The sequence below is a fragment of the Phyllobates terribilis genome, unplaced genomic scaffold (assembly GCF_046119375.1).
Source record: "Phyllobates terribilis strain yellow unplaced genomic scaffold, ASM4611937v1 Scaffold_4140__1_contigs__length_64590, whole genome shotgun sequence".
In the NCBI taxonomy this organism is placed as follows: domain Eukaryota; kingdom Metazoa; phylum Chordata; class Amphibia; order Anura; family Dendrobatidae; genus Phyllobates; species Phyllobates terribilis.
Window position 1 is genome coordinate 12937 of NW_027366892.1, and position 12936 is coordinate 25872.

Genomic DNA, 12936 nt, shown 5'->3' on the forward strand with positions numbered 1-12936 from the left:
AGAGAGAGAAGGTAACCAAGCCTAGAGAGAGATTCACCTTTCTCCTCCTTTTATACCTCATCACAATCCTAACAACCGGATCCAAATAAATCTAATTAATAAATCCATAAAAACCTAAACTTAAATAATAAAGCACGGTTTTCGGCCAACTTTGGTATGTAGATCGGCGGGTGCCGAAAGCTAACGGTGGGCGCTGATCTTCGTTCTGTTGAAATGATGTACTTGCAGGGCGGCAGACATCGGACTGATTCAGGCAGCCGCCGCAAATAGTGTTATTTTCTTCGATGTTCACTTCTCTTCATGTCTTTGAACTTGGTTTCCATTTGTCTTCTTCAAAGTCTTCTAAAACTATCTTCAAAAAGTCTCTTATTCACTTGATTTCGTACTTCATATGAATTTACCAATGTTTTTGAATAAGCATTAATTTATCTCATAACTTACCGAAATGACATCTAATCCTTCTACTTTATATGCGTCGTAGCCATGTCTACCATTGATAAAAAAAAAGAGAGAATACGTTAGGGTTGAAGAAGATGTTGATGTATCTAACATATTCAATTAGTTGTACTGCATAAAACATGGTCCACAAAGTCCAAATAGCAATCTACTGAGGCCCAATTTGAAACAACCCAACAATCCCCAACATGTTTCAAAAAAAGCAATGACAGTAAACAAGCTGATGTCTTTTGGACTTGAATCAACAAAGCAAGTATTTGAGAGTTTTGCAATTAAAAATACATTAACATATAACACAACCCTGCATAACTATGTCCCATGAACTATTCTCATAACTCATCCGGTTAGTCCTAATATATATAGGGACATTAATTTAGGTGACTTACCAAGTGTGTGTTGTTCCACACCACTATACAAGAATAAGTTCATTAAGACATCAAGTATCTTAACCTTCCATCCAATAACATTTTTGGACTTTTATTTTACATCAAATAATAATCATACCTTCATTTGGCCACATTGAACCAGATTTAATAAATGAATTCTTGGCTGGGTATCCAGAATGATATTAATCCAAACAAGACTTCAGTCCCATTTCTTTAGCTGTGTCCAAGACCGTTCGTCCACACAGTTCTTTTGTCAGGGGGTCGAAGAGGTTCCGCCTTGATCTTACAAACTCCAATGATATCATAGATGTTATGATAAGGTTGCGTATCACCTTATGTCTCATACGAATATGCCTTTTCTTCCTATTATACATTGCATTCATTACAACAACAATTGCATCCTGGGAATCACATCTCATGGAGATTGTTGGGTTATGGGAACTGGTGACTCAGTTCCATACCTTCGTCTCCTCAATTTTAATGATAATAAATGCTTATTGTATTTAACATGTACCTTGAGTGAGCTAATACAGGATCATGAAGGAGCTTTTACTCGATTCATATCAAGGAGTAAAGCAGCTGTTTATCTTAAAGAAGCTAAAGAAACTAAGGAGCAATGAACGTGATGGACCCTCCGTGCGTTTGCTGGAATTTATGTTCCACCTCCACCTCCTCCAGTAGCCAAGCACACACCTTCATTGATGAATGCTGACTATGGCCGCATGGCCTATGAATGTGTGCAGAGTCTGGACCAGCTCTTCACTGATTTCCACTTGGGTCTAGGACAATCGCTGGGCTGGCTAGGACGCTCTCTGGGTTCACCAAGAGGAGCAGATTACTTTGTTGATGCAACGGATGCAGCGGTGGGACACTTTTTCTATGTCCCAATACCCGGATTATCCACCACCACCACCACATAAGTAACAGTGTTCTTCTATTCTCCCCTTGCTCTTCATTTTTTGTCCGATATTCGCATTGAGGACAATGCTTAGTTTAAGTTTGGGGAAGTAGATTTGTTAGTTGAGCTTTAATAGTCTTAATAAAGCTTAATCTATTTCTCTTTGTTTTGATGATAACAAACTAATATGTTTAACCTCTTAGTGTTTTTAAGCTTTCCAAGTTAATGTAATATCTACTGGGATGCGCTTAAGTCACTTAGATATGCGCTTCGACTGGTCTCAGTCGCGCTTAACACCAAGCGAAGAAAGCAAGTTTCGCAAGCGGTGTTTAATAATCCCATTCAAGTCCAGAAGTGAGTATAGGCGAGCTTCTAAGGCATAGAAGATGCACTTGAATGAAGTGGAAGAAGTGTTGATCACGAGGTTCCACCATAGCACAGGGTGTACGCTGTCACAGAAGAGAACTGCCGAAATGCAAGGGAAGGCTGGTGAGCGGGAGAATTCAAGTTGCGTGCACAAGAGGAGTGAGAAGAACTTGAAGGCTTTGAGACGCATATCCAGGGATCGCCAGCATGGAGGAAAGTTAGTTAGCGCAGTGGACACGGATTGCTGAGGTGGCGTGCATCAACAAGTTGAAGAACAAAACCAAATTAATCCAAGCGGCTGATTATCTCTTGCAATTTGATCAAGGCACGCGGATTGATGAGGTGGCAATATGCTAAGTCTAAGTTTGTTACACAAAATTAAGTTAGAGTTGTAGCTTAAGTTTTGTGTATAAATAGTGGACTGTTGCATTCACTCTAGGTATTACAAAGTGAGGAATTCAGAGAGAAGCTAGGAGAGCTTAAGTGTTTACTCAGTTGTAATCGAGAGAGGTGAAGTGCCATTGTTCTAGAGCTGAACTCAAGTATTGTAAGGAGAGAGTTTATGAGTGAGCTTCGAGAGTTGAAGCGAGAGATTGTAACCTTCTTCTATCAATACAAAGTAGTGGTGAGTTTTATCCCGAGTTAATTAGTGACTTAGGGTTCTCACCATTTGGAAACTCTTTGTGTGCAAATCTTAGTGCGCTTTAAACACTTAAAGCACACTCTTATTGTTGTCTGAGCTCTTCCGCATTTAAAGACTTTAGTAAATCAATTACTAAGTGTCTTACACTGGTCAAGCGCATCTCCAAGTATTAAAGTGCAATTCGATACTTGAGAAGCTCATCTTAGACTTAATGAACCTTATAAGACATTGAACAATAGTGGCTTAATAAATACGAACCTACAATTGGTATCAGAGCTACAGGTTTGCCTATTTTGCACTAATCCTTTTGCAGATCATAAGGATTTTGAAGGTAAGAACATGTCGAACTTCAACCTCGGAATCTCTCTCGCAAAGCCCCATGTACTCATGGAAGGTGAATTGGAATGGTGGCTAACGATGAAAAGGAATTACATCCAACAAACATATTATCAGTGTTGGAAAATCATCGACAAGGGAGATGAGATAATTGCTGAGAAAGATGACTCCAAATGGGAAGCCAAGGAGTATCAACTAATGGAAAAAACGCCAAAGCGCGTCAACTCATCCTAAATGCGCTTTCCCGTTAAGACATTGATAAGGTAATGTCTCTTCCTACTGCTAAAGAGATGTGGACAACCATCATCAACATGCATTCAGGTAGTGAAGATATGAAGGAAAATCAACTATTTGAGCTGAACCGTGAATTTTGCTCCATTAAAATGGGTGAAAATGAGCTTGTATCTGACTATCATTCTCGATGTCAAATTCTTTATGACAAAATGCTATCCGCTGGAATGGAAAAGAAGGATTGGGAGTACTCAATGGCATTCATCCATGGGGTGAATTCCAAGTACGCGACTCTCAAGCAGATTCTTGTCCAATCAAAAGTGACTCGAGAATTGCCTATTTCTGTGCTTGCAGGAAAGTTCAAGGTACAAGAGATCAAGAATAATGAAGAGAAAATCTCAAAACGAGAAACCAAGGGTATGGCGCTCAAGCTCTCACGCGTCCTCCAGAAACTAGAGAATGATGACGAACGAGACAATGATGATGATAGAGATGTCGCCATGATGACCAAGGTAGTGAAGAAATTCTTTAAGAGACAAGGTGGATTCAAGCGTGATCCAACAGCGAAGCAGCGCGATGTCCGAGACATTACATGCTTTAGCTGCAATGAGAAGGGACATCTAGCCAAGGCGTGTCCTCATGCCAAGGTGAATCCAAGCTCCAGCTCCAACAAACAGCCCCCTAAACAAGCCTTTGTCACGCTTTGGGGAGAATCAGACGAAGACTCTGAAGATGGAGCGCAAGCAGACGTTTACTTGATGGCTTGTAAAGGATCCGATTCAGACTCTGGTTCTGAAATTGAGGTAGCGAGTCTAAATCTTGACATTTTACCTAAGCGCAACCTTGTTTGCCTCTTAAGAGAATTAATGGTTGAACACAAGTCTCTATCTACTAAAGCTAGAGAACAGCTGATAGTTGAGCTTTCCAAACGTTTGCATGACAGGCCCAAACTTCTCTCTAAATCTTGTGAGCGATGTCATAGAAATGGGTTGGAAAGAAACTCTGACTCAACTAAGGACGTAAACCTTGATCAGATTATCTCCAAGCTAGATGACCTGACTAAACTAGTAGAGGCAAGGTATGTTTCTCAAACACTCTTTGTCAAAGCTAGACCTGGACTGGGCTATGACCCCCAGGAGTCTTCTTCTTCTACCAGCTTTCCTCAAACAAGTGACTACTCTGAAAAGCTTAAGTCACTTGAACAAGACTTGACTGCCTACAAGAGTGAAAACTCTCATTTAAAAAGCAGAATCAATGTTCTTGAGGAACAACCATCCAAAACCAAAGAATGGTTTCATGGGGAAAAGCGCATCACTTGTATAAAAAACAAGCGCGCACCCCTGCTCAGCCTACGAAACTTGAGAAGAAAGCACCATTTAGACCAAGAAAAAGGAAGTATGGTTACATGAGAGGTAACCATTACTGCACTTTTGTGGTAAAAATGGACACGATAGACGTGAGTGTGAGGAACTAAAAGTCCTCAAAAACAAGCCTTATAAGACAATGGCTAAATCTGAGGGCAAGCACACACGTCGTCGACATTCACCTGTGGAATGATTGCGCTTTCGCACGTAGAGGTGCGCTTCGTGAAGCGAGACCTCATCTAGTGCTAGATTTAAATGATCCTAGCTATTATGAGCCAGTCCAAAAGACTAGCTCAGCAATAGCTATGTCTAATATTCCCTCAAAGCGCAAGCTTCGTTGGGAGATCAAAACTTGATTTCTTTGCTTGCAGGTTGGAATGCAGAGTAGGTGGTATATCGACAGCGGATGTTCGTGTCACATGACGGGCGATCCAACATTACTACTCTCATTTCAAGCTAAGGAGGGAGGCAACGTCTCCTTCGGTGACAAGAAGCAGGGAAGAATCAAAGCTCGAGGCAGCGCACATCTCAACAAGTCAATACAAATCAAAGTTGTGAATTTAGTTGAAAGCCTCCGATTCAATCTACTCAGTGTAGCCCAGTTGTGCGACCAAGGGGGAAACAAGGTATGGTTCAGCACAAGTGAATGTGCAGCGGTCAGCCCTGATCAAGAAATACTTCTAAAGGTAAGCGCATCAATAATACATATCTGTTTGACCACTCCTCTCCCCCAAGCCCAACCTATGTCTCGCTACACTCGATGAGACAACCAGTCTTTGGCACAAGAGAATGGGACATGCTAGTCTACATCTACTTAACAAGCTTCAGACCAAAGACCTGGTTCGTGGTCTTCCTCGCATCAAAGTGAAATCCATGACTTCATGCTCAGATTGCTCCAAGGCCAAAGCGACAAGAAGCTCCTTTCCATCTATTAAGGTAGTGCAGACCAAGGCTCCTCTAGAGCTTCTCCACATGGACTTATGTGGACCACTACGTACTCAGAGTAAGGGAGGTAATCACTACATTTTCGTTATAGTTGATGACTATTCTCTCTACACCTGGACTCTCTTCTTAAAAGACAAGAGCGAAACCTTTGAAACGTTTCATACTCATGCGCTTTTCTTAGAAAAGAGTTTGGGGCTCCCCATTTGTGCAATTCGTTCTGACAATGGAACCGAATTCAAGAATGGAGAGTTCTTATCATTTTGTGATGAAGTGGGTATAGATCATAATTTCTCTATTCCTAGAACCCCTGAGCAAAATGGAGTGGTTGAGCGCAAGAATAGGACTCTACAAGAGATGGCACGTATAATGCTACTCTCTAGTGGTGTCGCTTCATACTATTGGGCACAATCTGTGAGCAAAACATGTTATATTACTAACAGAGCCTTGTTAAGGCCTATCCTAGAGAAAACCCCATATGAGTTGCTCAAAGGATGTACACCGAATATCTCTCACTTACGAGTGTTTGGTTGCAAGTGTTACGTCAATAACAATGGGAAGGATCTCTTGGGTAGATTTGATGCTAGGAACGACGATGCTATCTTTCTAGGTTATGCTTCTTCTAACAAGGGGTATAGAGTGCTCAACCTGAGGACTCAGAGGGAAGAAGATAGTATTCATGTGAAATTTGATGAAAGACAACTTGATAGCACAGAGGAAATGAATGACGATCCATTTGTTAGCACTGATCTACCTCCAGCCTCTCCACACACTCCTCAAGCTCCACCTTCTACGACTTCTACAGGTATAGAAAGTGACGATGACGATTGTGGTGGTTGCGCTTCTCGACCTTCGGCTCCAAAAGTAAGCAATCCAAGTGACAAAGCTATTCCAGAGGACAACACTCAGAATATAGATCAAGGAAGTGGACGATTCAACAATGATCAAGCTACACCTTCATCATCTCACTCAGTTCAGGTAACACCCTCAGTTACTTCAGCTGGACCTTCTAGCTCTCAAGCGGGATCTAGCAGTGGTCAAGCGCAACCTGACAGTCCTCAAGCGGGACCAAGTGTCCAATCTGGTGGAAATAGAAGCTTGTCCAAGACTACAACGATGAAGCTTACCAGATAATACTGAGGTCACAGTGCGGAATTACCAACAAATGAAGTCCCATCCAGTTTCAGCGATTATATCACAGTTTGAAAAAAAGGTACCCAAACTCGCTCTAACGTACTTAACTTGCTTACTTGTAGTGCGTTTGTGTCTTTAGAGGAACCAAAGAACATACAAGTCGCGCTTCAAGATCCAAATTGGATAATTGCTATGCAAGAAGAGTTAGAAGAGTTCAAGCGCAACCAGGTATGGCGTCTAGTGCCCCGGCCAGGTGATAGAAGCATTATTGGTACGCGCTGGGTGTTCAGGAACAAACTGGATGATAGTGGAGCAGTGGTTCGTAACAAAGCTCGACTTGTTGCACAAGGATACAATCAACAAGAAGGCATTGATTATGATGAAACATGCGCACCAGTTGATCGGCTAGAGGCAATTCACTTGTTGATAGCTTTCGCCGCACACAAAGGATTTAAGCTGTTTCAAATGGATGTGAAGACCGCTTTCCTCAATGGTGATTTGAACGAGGAAGTGTACGTCAAGCAACCACCAGGTTTTGAAGATCCAGCTTATCCTGATCATGTGTACTTCCTAGACAAGGCGCTTTATGGTCTTAAGCAAGCCCCTCGCGCTTGGTATGACTGTCTATCGAAGTATCTCCTTGCTAATGGCTACAAAAGAGGATTGGTGGACAAGACCCTCTTCATCAGGGAAGCAAAGGGCGATATCCTTATTGTCCAAATATATGTTGATGATATTATTCTTGGTTCTACTAACTTGCAGCTTGTAGAGGATTTTAAGAATACCATGAGCCTCAAGTTAAGCATGAGCATGATTGTTGAGCTCAAGTACTTCCTCGGGCTTCAGGTGAACCAGTTGGAAAATGGCATTGAAATACATCAACAAAAATACATCAAAGAGCTCCTCAAGAATTATCAAAAGGAAGGAAGCAAACCATGTCCTACACCCCTCTCAACCACTACAAAATTGGATAAAGATCTTATGGCTGAGAAGGTAGATCAAACTATGTATAAAGGTATGGTTGGATCCCTTATGTATTTAATTGCTTCAAGACCTGATATTGTATTTGCCGTTAGTGTTTGTGCTCGCTCTCTGTCAGACCCTCGTGCTTCTCACCTAACTCATGTAAAGCGCATACTTAGGTATCTTAAGGGGTCTGACGATTTATGTCTTTGGTACTCCAAAGGAGGCGGTCTTTATCTTGTTGGCTACACCGATGCAGATTATGCAGGTTATTTAGCAGACCGTAAGAGCACAAGTGGGATGGTACAGTTCCTTGGACCATGTCTTGTATCGTGGGGATCCAAGAAGCAGAATTGTATTGCGCTTTCAATGACAGAAGCAGAGTACATAGCCTCAGCGCAATGTTGTGCACAAGTACTGTGGATAAAGCAACAACTCATTGACTACGGTATTAATCTCGACACTATTACTATCTATTGTGATAATACCAGCGCAATATGTGTCTCCAAGAGCCCTGTACATCACACACGAACTAAGCACATCGATGTACGACACCACTTTCTACGTGATCATGTGGAGCGCAAGAACATCGAGCTTACTCACGTATCTTCAGAAGGGCAAATAGCGGATATTTTTACTAAAGCGCTTAATCGACAGGTCTTCTTAAACCTTCGGGTTCAGCTTGGCCTTATGCGACTCCAATAGCTTTGAGGCAATGGCTCTGTAAGTATTCCCCTATTTGACTAGAATTAGCGAGCTTAGTATCAAGGTACGAACTATGGTAGCTTGCGCTTGATAGCTTTGAGTCATTCATGCTTTATGGTTTTTCATTAAAATGAATTAGTATTGAAGTTGTCTTACTTGCTTAGCTCGACTTGATATAATCTTAGTCAATGCATGCTCTTCTTTGCCAAAAACTTGACAATGGTGATCGTCTTCTACCCATATCACATGCCTAAGAAATGATCCATTCCATAGGCGTCCTTAGCCTAACTAGATGTAATGCTTCTCTCCTCCTTTATTGAACTCCACATTAGAGAAGTATTCATTTGGTGACATAAAGCTCAATTACCATATTACATGTATATGCACATACGTCCACATCAACTTGAGTGATTGAATGCTCTAATGTCCCTTACATGAAATATGCATCTTCCTGTTCATGAATTTCTTTACATTGTGGTTTGAATATTGAACTGGACATCACACTCTTACATCTATTCGCCTCAGTAAGTTTTTGAGCTTCTTCAGAATATTCAGCCAGAGGAGAGATTGGTTGAGCTTATTATTCTAGCACGTTTCTGTATTGAGCTTCATTGCGATTCAAAGCGCCACAGGTTGGTTTATTTTCAGACTTGGGTTTGCTTAATTGTGAAGTAACGGCTAGCTGTCAAACGGCTCTTTCCGCTTTTTGAAGTAACGGCTACATTTATGGCCGTTGGGAGCCTAGCGCGTCAAATCTGTGTTCTCATTGGACCGTTGGACTTCCTTTTCTGCCGTTGATTCTGATTGGTTGCCTGAACGGTTGAGAGTAGAGGCCGAGCGCGTATAAATACCAGGTATTTGCCCCCTTTTCATTTACCCTTTTTTCTACCTCTTGCCTCTATCTCTCTCTCAAACTCCACTCAATCTTCCTCGTCCCTCTACTTCCAATTTCACACAATGAAAAACGTCAATCTAGCCGATCTTGACCTAGCTACGCGTGCAAAGGTTGAGTCTTTGTTAAAGGCTCAGCCTTCTGTATCTGATCCATCCATCTCTACACACGCTCTTCAAAATGAGCCTCCCCAAACACAAATCACCGACCCAGTAATCCCCACAGAAAGCCCTAGCCCCACAAAAGAGCCTACCATCCCAGACGCTCCACTCTTCTCCCATGAGCCCAAGGTCGATCTTTCGCTCACCGTCGAAGATCTGGAACTAGCTGGCAAAGACGTTGAGAAGGAGCTTTCCCAACCCACTACTGAAGCCTCTACTCATGTCGTGTCTCACTCTACCCCAGCGAAGGGTAAGAGTGTGCTTGAAATTGACACTCCTTCACGGCTAGGTACTCAGACAAGGCCAGGTACACAGACTCTTACTTCTCCTCAGCAGCTTCTGGCCTCTATCCCTTCTGACTCAGATGACGACGAGGATTACCACATTCAAGCTTGTCCAGGCCATGATTCTCCACTGCCTTTAACCACTCAGAGAGCCGATCGACAGAGTGACATACTGCACCGTAAGAGTCGTAAGCGAAAGGCACCTCTTCCTCCTCCTCCCACTGAAGAAATTGAGTCATCTGACGGTTCCGAACATGAGTTGCCGCCGCATGAGGTTATCCCGGAGAAAGGTACATCTACACGCTCAAAGCGCGCTAAGGTGATCGGTGCCAACGAGTTCCCTCCAGTGCCACCAGGTATCGCTAAGCGCTCTTTTCTTTTTCCTGAGATTGTCACCGCCGACCTACTCTCTGAGCTACACGAGTCATCGCACATATCGCGCTTCTCGACGTGGTTAAGCTTTCAAGGATGGGACAAGCTAGAAACTGAGCCAGCAAGGTGTAATGATTCCATGGTATATCAGTTCTATGCAACTATGGAGTACCAACCTGCCAACCCCGAGTACAGTCAGGTATGGTTCAACTGGCGTGGCAACTCCAGAGAAACCTTCTTGGTGAAGGACCTTGCGAAGGCTATAGGGCTCACCGGGCAGTCTAATGGGTTTGGCAGACTCTACAAGAAAAACTGGCCCGCAGGAGCCAAGCAGCTCAAGGAAGCCGTTTTTGGTCCGAATGTCCCAAAGCGCACCCTCACCGTCGATATGCTGAAGCCTATTCGCAGGTTACTTCATCATTTCATCATCACAAACATAACCCCGAGAGATTACGACAGGGAGAAGGTCACGATAACCGATTGTTGCATAATGGCCGTGGTAATCTCGAATCAGGTAGTTAATACAGCTCAGATAATGATGAGCCATCTCGTCCTCTGTCGCGCTGCAACTTCAGGGCCTCTACCTTTCCCTCACTTGATCTGCAAGATGCTCAAGGCAGACGGTCTCTATGACATCTCGTTCACCGACTATGATTGCTCTACCTTCCTCACTTCAGACTTCATCTGTGTTATTCTCCTCCCTAAACCTGAAAGTACACACCCTTCTAGCTCGCGCTCTGACCTGAGTCCTCGCGCTCGTCCTTCGTCTACTTCTACAGATTTTCAAGTGTTATTGCATCACTTGAATCGCATCACGAGCGGGTCGAGAAACAGCTGGGTGTGCTGATCGAGCAAGTTACGAAGATGGTTACTATGGTTCAGGAGAAGTTCGAATCTGAGGAAAGGCAGTAGTTGTTAGTGTTGTGATGGTTGCGCTTTTAAGCGCTTTTGCTGATTTCTTTTTCTCTCTCTACTTTGTTAAGGTGTTTGTGAACTAGCTCTCTAGGCTGTGGCGGAGCCAGAAAATTATTTTTGGAGGGGCGATTCTTATTTTATTTTTGTTCTCATTAGACAGTTATAATGTTATGATTTGTTTATAATTATTTCAATAATTATAAAGTATTATTTGATTATTTTAATCATATTTGAAAGTAAATAAACAAGCTTAAGATACGCCAAATATATATAAAGAAACAAAAACTCAACGGTTTAAAACTTGATCTTTATAAGAAATTATTCTTTTCATCTTTGTTTGTTTAATTGAAAACTAATCTATGTAGGTTAAGTTGAAATAAAATTTATATTGTTACAATAAAGGGAAAATTCAATGAGAAGAACATAAAGAATACAAATTTAAATTAATATAGATAATATATACTAGGAATTATGTTAATTGTTTTTTTAATTAAAAATCAATATACAAAAATTAGACTTAAGTAATGTATATTTACAACATATATGATACATAAAATTATAAAAGATAAAAAATAATGATAACTTAAAATAGAAGTTAAAACATTCGAATATGAAAAAACTATTGATTGGAAAATACTATATATACACAAATTAAAAAGAGAAAAAATAATATAATAGTGAGAGCTTATGAGACTTGAACCCATGACCTCTTGACATAAATTACTATACATTTACCACTACACCGAAACAACTTATTTGTCTTTCTAGTTAAATTTTTTAATGTATTCAAAAATTATAAAATTATATACATACATATTATGATTCCGTCGGAGGACCGGAGGGGCGGGTGACCCCTCGGCCCCCCCTGTGGCTCCGCCACTGTCTCTAGGTTATCCTATCCGTTTTTGTGGCAGTTACTACATGATCAATACAAGTATGGTTTTCACTTTTATATCTCTGAGAGCTTTGCTGACTTGACTCTTTGCTACTTAAGTTGCTTATTGTTCGCTATCTTGCATTCTTTGCCTTTTTAGCTAGCAAGCACACCCTCCTATCTTTCTTACCGTATGACTATGCTTTTGATTTTTTCGATGATGTCAAAAGGGGGAAGAAAACAGGTACATCCTTCTTTGATTAAGGGGGAAGTATGAGATCGTGCTTGAACATAGGGGGAATTTGAAAACTGTGTTGGTTAAGTACTTGGTAAGGTACTTCGACCTAATTCCGAATCTGAATACTTGATTAACTTGTTGTTTATTGTCTCCATTTTAATCATTACTGAAAGTATTTTGAGCTTACCTGTTCACAGTTTGTCATCATCAAAAAGGGGGAAATTGTTAGTTGAGCTTTAATAGTCTTATTAAAGCTTAATCTATTTCTCTTTGTTTTGATGATAACAAACTAATATGTCTACTCTCTTAGTGTTTTTAAGCTTTCCAGGTTAATGTAATATCTTCTGGGATGCGCTTAAGTCACTTAGAGATGCGCTTCGACTGGTCTCAGTCGCGCTTAACACCAAGCGAAGAAAGCAAGTTTCGCAAGCGGTGTTTAATAATCCCATTCAAGTCCATAAGTGAGTACAGGCGATCTTCTAAGGCATAGAAGATGCGCTTGAATGAAGTGGAAGAAGTGTTGATCACGAGGTTCCACCATAGCACAGGGTGTACGCTGTCACAGAAGAGAAATGCCGAAATGCAAGGGAAGGCTGGTGAGCGGGAGAATTCAAGTTGCGTGCACAAGAGGTGTGAGAAGAACATGAAGGCTTTGAGACACATATCCAGTGATTGCCAGCGTGGAGGAAAGTTAGTTAGCGCAGTGGACACAGATTGCTGAGGTGGCGTGCATCAACAAGTTGAAGAACAAAACCAAATTAATCCAAGCGCCTGAT